Source organism: Pan troglodytes, chromosome 2, assembly GCF_028858775.2.
Source record: "Pan troglodytes isolate AG18354 chromosome 2, NHGRI_mPanTro3-v2.0_pri, whole genome shotgun sequence".
Classification (NCBI taxonomy): domain Eukaryota; kingdom Metazoa; phylum Chordata; class Mammalia; order Primates; family Hominidae; genus Pan; species Pan troglodytes.
Genome location: NC_086015.1, coordinates 182,730,233 through 182,740,174, shown reverse-complemented (window position 1 = coordinate 182,740,174; position 9,942 = coordinate 182,730,233). Strand labels below are relative to the sequence as shown.

At 40.4% G+C, this 9,942-nt stretch overlaps 1 long non-coding RNA gene across 1 annotated transcript in view; it reads left to right on the top strand.

Moving 5' to 3' along the window:
* The first annotated feature begins 101 nt into the window (after window positions 1–101).
* Window positions 102–9,942, top strand: part of LOC134809503 (uncharacterized) — a 30,732-nt gene continuing 20,891 nt past the window's right edge. The window contains exon 1 of the long non-coding RNA XR_010155386.1: window positions 102–224. This is a non-coding gene — a long non-coding RNA (uncharacterized LOC134809503). The remainder of the gene's footprint in view (window positions 225–9,942) is intronic.

Sequence of the window (9,942 nt, the reverse complement as noted above, 5' to 3'; positions counted from 1 at the left end):
CGCGGCCCAGCAGGTTTAGCCAATCGAAGGCAGCCATGGGGGCGGGAAAGAGGAAAGCGACAGCAGGACAGAAGGAGTTGGGTTGCGGAGCTGGAGGGGGCGGAGCTTCCCGGGTGGGCGAGGGAATGGGCGGAGGCAGTGGGAGAAGAAGGAGGAAGGCTGGAAGAAGCATGGGGGCGGGACTAGGAGGTGCGTCTGGGCGCTGAGGAGCGGCGGGAACCCAGGTAGGGGAAGGTAGACCCTTGGAAATTGAACGGGTGTCTCCACGCCGAGATTCCTGTCCAGTGACTGTGGGGAATGCGGATTTCTTTCTTTTTTTCTTCAGAAAAAGTATTTTAAACTAACTTTTATGTTGAAAAAATAAAAATTTTGCGCTCCACTTTGGGATAGGGGAATCAGTAAATCAGACAAATTGATAGGATCTTGCAATTTTTAAAATGGTTATTAGTAAGTAAAAGAAGAATGAAATTATGCGTTATCCCAGCTAAACCTAGGTAGCGCTTTAAAAACTATTAAAAAACTTACTCATTTCTTTAAAAAAAAAAAAATTTCAGGCCGGGCGTGGTGGCTCATGCGTGTAATCCGAGCACTTTGGTAGGCCGAGGCGGGCAGATCACGAGGTCAGGAGTTCGAGACCAGCCTGGCCAACACAGTGAAACCCTGTGTCTACTAAAAATGAGAAAAGTAGCCGGGCCTGTAGTCCCAGCTATGCAGGAGGCTGAGGCAGGAGAATCGCTTGAACCCGGGAGGCAGAGGTTGCAGTGAGCCGAGATTGCGCCACTGCACTCCAGCCTGGGCGACAGAGCAAGACTCTGTCTCAAAAAAAAAAAAAAAAATCAATTTCTTTTATCCTGTGAGAGGTATTTAAAACAGCTAATCAATCTTCATTCAAGCAAGCACCCAATCCTAAATAGGCATCCCAAAAACAGCCTGTCTTAGTCCCCTATTTCTACCAGCCTAGTCCAGATCACCTTCCTTTATCCCCAGATTACTGCAACAACTTGTTGCTCTGTCCCTTTGCCACTCTTGATCAAGGGAGCTTCATCTGTGAAAACGCCCAAACCCGATCAGGACACTCCAGCGCTCAAACCCTTAAGATTGCTGCCTATCCTTGTAATTGATCCTTGTCTAGAGTCTAGACATGCAGTGCCTACTTTTAACCTTAGAAACTATTGACTAAAACCCCATCAGTCTCAGTGGCAGAGGGTGGCAGAAAGTGATGAGGCAGTAGGGTGGGAAAAAAGGCTAGCGGGAAAACTCTTTCCCATTCACTTGACAATATAATCATAGTATATCTGACCATTTAGAAAAGCCCTATTAACCCAGTGAGATAATGCAGATGTCAGCACACTATGGCACTAGGGCCAAATCCAGTCTTTTGTGTGTGGGGTGGGGAGGGGAGGTGGGGAAAAGGGGAAGCAGGTGGGAAGACTGCCTTTTTTTTTTTTTTTTTTTTTGGCCTTGAGCTAAGAATGATTATTTCTGTTTTTAAATTATTTTTAAAAATATTTTAAAGAATAATATGTGACAGGTTGGGCATGGTGGCTCACAGCTGTAATCCTAGCACTTTGGGAGGTCCAAGCAGGAGGATCGCTTGAGGCCAGGAGTTCAAGACCAGCCTGGGCAACACAGGGAGACCCCCGTCTTTACAAAAAATTTTAAAATTATCTGGGTATGGTGGTGCATGCCCCCTAGCTACTCTGGAGGCTAGGGTGAGAGGATTGCTTGAGCCTGGGAGTTCAAAGCTTCAGTGAGCCGTGATCTCCCCACTGCACTCCAGCCTGGGTGACAAAGCAAGTCCCTGAAAAAAAAAAAAAAAAGAAAACGAAAGAAAGAAGGAGAGAGATGTGAAAACTATGCGAAATTCACACTTCAGTGACCTTAAACTAAGTTTTATTAGGACACAGCCCACACTTACTCATTTATGACTATTTTGCTCTGTAAGGGTAGAGTTGAGTAGTTGGGAGACAGAGACTATGTGTCCCACTCAGCTGGAGAATACATTTATTACTGGACCCTTTACAAGAAGAGTTTGCAGACCTGAGCTAACACATGTAATATAACCAGCATAGCGTGCATTAAGTACCCTATGTTAACTGTTGTCCCCATTATTATAGCTGTCACTGTAGCTGCATATCAAATCCCCAAAATATTTCTTCTTCCAATCTATGTTTTTATGATGTGTTTGACTAGTAGCTGGAGTATAAAATATTGAGATGTTTTCTAATAATTAAATATTGAAGAGATGCTATTTGTGAGTTTATAATACACAGTTATCCATTTAAATCAATGTAGCATTTAAATGCCAAATAATTTATATACAGCAAATTAACTAGATTTTGATATCGCTGAACATTGATATCTCTTCAATACTATCTCCAACATCTCTCATGTTTGAAGATAATATATCCTAGAAGTAAAATACCTATCTAGTCTAAAAGAGAGTAAAATATTTGTTCCACTTGTTCAGCGTTTATCTTAAAACAAAACAGTTCAAGAGGGTTGATGATGAGGACCACGCCCTCTAGCCTCTGGAAAGCCTGAGATGGGACTGTCTCCTCCCCAGATTTAAAACTGTCCTGCACCGTGTGCGGAGTAACCAAACTGTGCAGGAGAATTGTAAATCTGACAGCACAAAGAAGATGGAAGTGACACTCAGATGATTTTGCTTAAAGTCAGGTTTTGCTCCATTTGATAATTTGGAAAAATACTAGAAAACAGATCATTTGTTTGTTCATTCATTCGTAATATCAGGTTGGCTTGGAATCTCTTGATGTCCCATTGGAACCACGGCTTCATTTAATAATAAGCCATTGAAATGAATTTCAAAGGAAATAAACTTCACATTACATCTGATGTTTCAGGACAAATCACATGTTGACACAGATAAAAGTGCACACTTGTGAATCCTTTGATAAATTTTAATCAATAAAAAATGTAATAGGACACTAAGACTATTGGCCCTGAAATATTGAATTGCTGGAGCATGAGATTGTTCAGAAAGAAAACCTATTCAGCCTTCTAAAAGAACTATGTCGGTGGATGGGCATCCTCCATATTAATGACGTTATTTCCTTTGACTTAACAGTATGGCTGTTTTCTTCTATTCTTTTTTTTTTTTTTTTTTGTAATACAGAGTCTCGCTCTATAGCCCAGGCTGGAGTGCAGTGGCATGGTCTTGGCTCACTGCAACCTCCATCTCCCAGGTTGAAGTGATTCTCCTGCCTCAGCCTCCCCAGTAGTTGGGACTACAGGCATGTGCCACCATGCCCAGCTAATTTTTGTATTTTTAGTAGAGAAGGAGTTTCACCATGTTGGCCAGGCTGGTCTTGAACTCCTGGCCTCAAGAGATCCACCTGCCTCGGCCTCCCAATCTTCAATTCTTAGGAAAACTAGTTGAAAGTACATTAAAACAAAAGTACTAACCCAGCAAAATCTGCTTTATGAAATATAAAATATATGAGGGTTGGGGTTTTTTGAGTAGTGATATTTCTCCCCTGTTGTCTAACATGTTTTCTCTAAAGTCTTGGCTCAGCCTATATTAATGTTGTCAATAACTAGTCAGATTAAACCGCAACAACTCAAGGTTATTGTCTGTTATTTCAGTTCTCAAAGGCACAGCATATCAAAACTATCAATGCTTGCAATTTTCCCCCTGAACCAATATATCAGGTATGTCAACCTAAAAACAAAAGATGTTGAAGTAACAGGTATATAAATTTATCTAGCCCAGAGTAGGTGCTCAGTGGTTGATTCCGAATCCAGTTTACAAAAATAAAGAGCCTTTCAAAAATCATTTGTAATATCCAAGCATCAAGAATTTCCTCTGTGTCCCCAGGTGCAACAATTGGCTTTGCCACATTGGGTCGCTGGTCCTCCATTCTTGTAATGATCCACCAGGACTTGTGATGCTGGATCCTCTCTACTTTCTTCACCAGCCCTGTCAGCACTCAGGTTATGGAATTTCAGCAGTCATTACAAAATGTTACATATCTTATCCTCTGTCTCAGCTTTGATTAAGTTCAGCATTGAAAAAAAAATGCAACTGCTGCTTATGCAAGCTAGGAAACAAATTCAGAAAATTATCATCCATCTGTCAGGAAGAAATGACACAAAAATTTATGTACATTTAGAATTATTTTGTTTCATGCTGCAAAATATATAAAGTTGGCAGTAGTAAAAAGCAATTTTCAAAATTGACATTTTTGTGTGTATGAGGAGTCATTGTAAGCACCATCCTTTGTGTACTGAAGTTCCAAATGTATAACACTCATCCAAGCACTACTGAGATAAAAGATAAATACCTGGTATCATATATAGGGTTTTTCAACAATAGAAATATGATTGGTAAGATTCATACATGTTTGCCATCAGAATAGTAAGAGATCTATCCATTTCAATAATGTAACCTAGATCTACAAAGAAGCAAATAGAAGTATGTTTGGTCACAGCTGGTAACTTTATAACACACTAATAGGTTTGCTATGGTATTAACAATGGTCCTGAACAGACAAGAAAGTAAAGAAAAAAAGATGAGGTGCTAAATTCTCGGTGAGTTGTACGAGTCTATATTGTTATTTCATTATCTTTAAAAAAAAAAAAAAAACCTCTTCTTTGTTCATTCAATATAGCTTTTGGGGAAAATCACCATGTGAGTTAGCAATGCCAACATTTAATCAACTGGTGCTGTAAAGTGACACTGTGTCACTTGGGGCCACTTTTGGGCAAATCAGGGCTTCTCATTGATCTAGGTCAGTAGCAACACCATGTTGTAAGGCTGTTACACAGCTCGAGGAGCAATACTCTCCTGAGTCCAAGGTTCTTGCTAAGGATGGCTTCTTTGGAACACTTGAAACTGCTTTGGAATAGAAAGGATTTCATCGGCCACACAATAATAATGACTACAAATTACTGAACTTTATGTGCTATCATAGGAAAGACGCTTTATATACAATATTTTCCATTAATCGACTTATCCTTCTGAGGGTTTTGGCAGAAGAGGCCCAGAGATTTACCAGCTTGCCCAACATCACAAAGCTATTGAGAGTCAGGATTTGAAACTAGAGTTGTCTGAACCTACTGAGTATACTGTTTCTACTTCAAGATATCTTTCTCTTTCCACTTCCATGCTTCTAGTAAACTTGAAAAACAATAATTTCAATTATATATAATATATAATAATATAATCTGTATATATTATATATGTATATACACAGACATGTATGTAAATCTAAAAGTATAAAAAGATACAGAGAACTAAGTCTTCCCTTTTACCTGTATCCCTAGCCGTCTCCTCTTCAGGGTGGTTCTATGCTTATACAACTGATTATGTAGATATATTCCCCCTTCTCTATTTTTTCTGATCCAAATGTAACTCACAATACACTAGGGATCTTAAAACGCATTCTCGGGCCGGGCGCGGTGGCTCACGCCTGTAATCCCAGCAGTTTGGGAGGCCGAGGCGGGTGGATCACGAGGTCAGGAGATCGAGACCATCCTGGCTAACACGGTGAAACCCCGTCTCTACTAAAAATATAAAAAATTAGCCGGGCGTGGTGGCGGGCGCCTATAGTCCCAGCTACGCAGGAGGCTGAGGCAGGAGAATGGTGTGAACACGGGAGGCGGAGCTTGCACTGAGCCAAGATCGCGCCACTGCACTCCAGCCTGGGCGAGAGAGCAAGACTCCGTCTCAAAAAAAAAAAAAAAAAAAAAAGCATTCTCGGCTGGGCACAGTGACTCACACCTGTAATCCCAGCACTTTGGAAGGCCCTGGTGGGAGAACTGCTTGAGCCCAGGAGTTCAAGGCCAGCCTGGGCAGCACAGTGAGACCCCTGTCTCTACAAAAAATAATAAAAAAAATTAGCCAGGCTGGTGGTGTATGCATGTAGTCCCAGCTATTTAAGAGGCTGAGGTGTGAGGATCACTTGAACCTGGGAGGTCCAGGGTGCAGTGAGCCAGGATCGCATCACTGCACTCCAGCCTAGGATACAGAGAGAAACGCTGTCTCAAAAAAAAAAAAAAAAAAAAAAAAAAAGCATTATTCTTTTTGGAAATCAATTTTAAAATATTTACTTTGGACATTTTTATTTTAATAATTTTAAATGGTATACATACAGCTAGAAACTGAAATGACACAACAGTGAAAAACAAAGCTCCCTTTCTCCTCTTTCAATCCTCCCAATTCCTCAGTTCCTCTCCCCAAATTGAACTACTGTTACCAGTTTCTTATGTAACCTTCCAGAGATAGTCTTTTCAAATAGAAACATATATTTATATTCCTTCCCCCCATTATTGTTATTTACATAAGCTGTAACATACTGAACAAGTGATTTTGTACTTGACTTTGTTTACTTAACAGTATTATCTTGGAGGTCAGTCCATGTCAACCTGTATAATTCTTATTCCTTTTAACATCAGCACAGAATCCTATTACCCGTATATGCCATGATTTATTTCACCAGTTCTCTATTGAAGAGACATTTAAGTTGTTTCTAGTCTTTTACTATTACAAAGAATGCTGTAATGACTATTCTTTTCTTTGCGCATATATGAGAGTTTTTGTGCAGGATGAATTAGCAGAAGAGACTTTGCTGGGTCACAGGGTATATACATTTTTAATTGTAATGGTCATTGCCAAATTACACAGGACTTAAACAATTTACATTTCCCCAATAATATGTTTGGGAGTACACTTTTTCCTCCAACTCTCACCAACACAGAACTTTTTTAAACTTCTGTTAAGATGGAGCTTTTATATAAGATGTTTTGTTCATTCATTAGCTGTTTAGGTAGAGCCTGTGATTTACTGTTCGTACCAACAACAGTGCACCAGATCCAAGAGTGCATTTTGGGGGGCTCTAAGACTGGATGAAAAAAGAAGCAGAATAATTTACAAGCAAAACTTCTGATCTGCTAACTTTTTGACCTCCTGCTCTAAGCCTGGCACCAGGGATACTAGGTGAAATAAGCCATGCTTTCACTCAAGGGCTATAACAGTTCTCCCATTAATGTGAAAGTGGCTGCTAGCACATTCCAGTTGCTACTTGGAGAATGGATCCCAAATATCCACTTAGGCTGAGGCTTCCACCAATGCTTGAGAAGATGTGGGTGGTGACTACACAATTCCTTCTTCCATTTAAAGTTGTTTCTCTCCACCCTGACACATGATTAAAACAATAGTAAACAAAAGAAAAGTCATTTGCCACACCTAACATGTAGTATGCGCTACATTTCTAACCAGGAATTGGTTATAGAATTTGTTTTGTTTTGTTGGAATGAAGGAAAAAGGCATTTCTTTTGTTCTTTTTTTTTTTTTTTTTTTTTTGAGACGGAGTCTTGCTCTGTCGCTCAGGCTGGAGTGCAGTGGCGTGATCTCTGCTCACTGCAAGCTCTGCCTCCTGGGTTCACACCATTCTCCTGCCTCAGCCTCCCGAGTAGCTGGGACTACAGGCGCCCGCCACCACGCCTGGCTAATTTTTTGTATTTTTAGTAGAGACGAAGTTTCACCATGTTAGCCAGGATGGTCTCGATCTCCTGACCTTGTGATCCGCCCGCCTCAGCCTCCCAGAGTGCTGGCATTACAGGCATGAGCCATCGCGCCCAGCCCTTCTTTTTTTTCAGCAGGAGGTGGAGGGAGGTGGGAAAGTTTTTTTCTTTCTTTCTTTTTTTTTTTTTTTAGGAAAAATCTATGAGAAGCAGGGAGATTATTATTTTTATTTTCCCCCTCTTACTAACCACTATACAAATGAGAAGGGATTAATTATTAGTTACGAAAATCATCGGTCTTTGCAAAATTATTCAAATAAATGCCAGTTACCAGCTCTACCTAAACTGACTGGAAGAAAGCCTATATTTAAGCTTACTATTGTGTTTGTTAATTTCTAATAAAACCTGCTCCCCAAATGGTCATAATCCAGAAGGAAAAACTAAATTATTGAAGAATTTGAGCATTAAATTAGGCCATAATCAGCCTATCGTGCCTACTTGATATTACGAAGTTAGCATTGTTGAGTGCACACTCTCCTTGCCACTCCTCCCCTTACCTCATATAACCTAGAGAATCACGTTATGATACTCTAGGATCACTCACCTTGGTTATCAACTGTCAGACTTTGATAAACTCCCACAGGGATTTAAAAGCCTGTGTACTATCTGTGGTACGCCAGATCCAGAAGCACATAGGGACTCTAGACTGGATGACAAAAGCAAGAAGAATAATTTACAAGTAGAACCTGTGATCATTCCATATACACTTGACCCTTGAACAACGTGGATTGGAACTGTGCAGTTTCAAAATATGTGATTTTGTTTGTTTGTTTGTTTTTTGCTTTTTTGAGACAGGGTCTCACTCTGTTGTCTAGGCTGGAGTGCAGTAGCGTGGTCTCTGCTCACTACAACCTCTGCCTCCCGAGTTCAAGTGATTCTCCTACCTCAGCCTCCCAAATAGCTGGGATTACAGGCGTGTGCCCTCACGTGCAGCTAATTTTTTTTTGTATTTTTAGTAGGGACGGGTTTTTGCTATGTTGACCAGGCTGGTCTTGAACTCCTGACCTCAAGTGATCCACCTGCCTCCGCCTTCCAGTGTGCTGGGATTACAGGTGTGAGCCACCACACCTGGCCATGAATTTTTTTCAATAAATATATTGGAAAATTTTTATCTGTGACAGTTTCAAAAGACTGACAAATGAACTGCATAGCCTAGACATATCCAAAAAGTTAAGAAAAAGGCATGTCATCAATGCATAAGATATATGCAGTTACCAGCTATCATTCACTAACATAATACACAAATCTATTTTAAAAAGTTAAAATTTATAAGAACTTATTATACACACAAACAGATCTTACATGGGCCCCATTCACAGTCAAGAGAAATAAAACAAATGTAAAAATGCAGTATTAGGCTGGGCAACGTGGCTCATGCCGGTAATCCCAGCACTTTGGGAAGCTGAGGCGGGCAGATTGCCTGAGCTCAGGAATTCGTGACCAGCCTGGGCAACAAGGTGAAACCCCATCTCTACTAAAAATGCAAAAAAATTAACTGGGCGTGGTGGCAGGCGCCTGTAGTCCCAGCTACTCCGGAGGCTGAGGCAGGAGAATCACTTGAATCTGGGAGGTGGAGGTTGCAGTGAGCTGAGATTGCACTGCTGCACTCCAGTCTGGGCGACAGAACGAGACTCCATCTCAAAAAAACCCAAAAAACCGGATTGTGTATTTATAGAGTATGTTGTTATTTTATTAAAAGTGATGTGTAAAAATTATATAAATAAAACTGTGTGTAACTACATAATTATATATAATTATTATATATTATGTGTGTAACTACATGTAATTATATATTAAAATATAGTTATATATGTCTATATGTAAAATTATATCTATATCTTTATATAGATAAGCAGATAATATAAACAAAGGAAAAAAGCCTGATGTAATATGCACCAAAATGTTAACCTAAGGACTAAAACCTCAACTTGGGATTGTAAAAGCTTTTCTTAGTATAAAAGTTTAAATTTTTTTTTTTTTTTTTTTGAGACAGAGTCTCGCTCTGTCACCCAGGCTGGAGTGCAGTGGGGCGATCCTGGCTAACTGCAACCTCTGCCTCCCAGGTTCAAGCAGTTCTCCTGCCTCAGCCTCCTGAGTAGCTGGGACTACAGGTGCCCGCCACCATGCCCGGCTCATTTTTGTATTTTTAGTAGAGACAGGCAGGGTTTCACCATATTGGCCAGGCTGGTCTCGAACTCCTGACCTCAGGTGATCAGCCCACCTCGGCCTCCCAAAGTGCTGAGATTATAGGCGTGAGCCACCATGCCTGGCCTAAATGTTTTTTAAAAAGCAATCATCTTAAAACAAATTTATGGTACAAAATGAAACATTTTAAAATGTACACATTACTAGTTATATACAATCACTTTTGTCTCTTTCTTTTCAATGCTCGTCTGC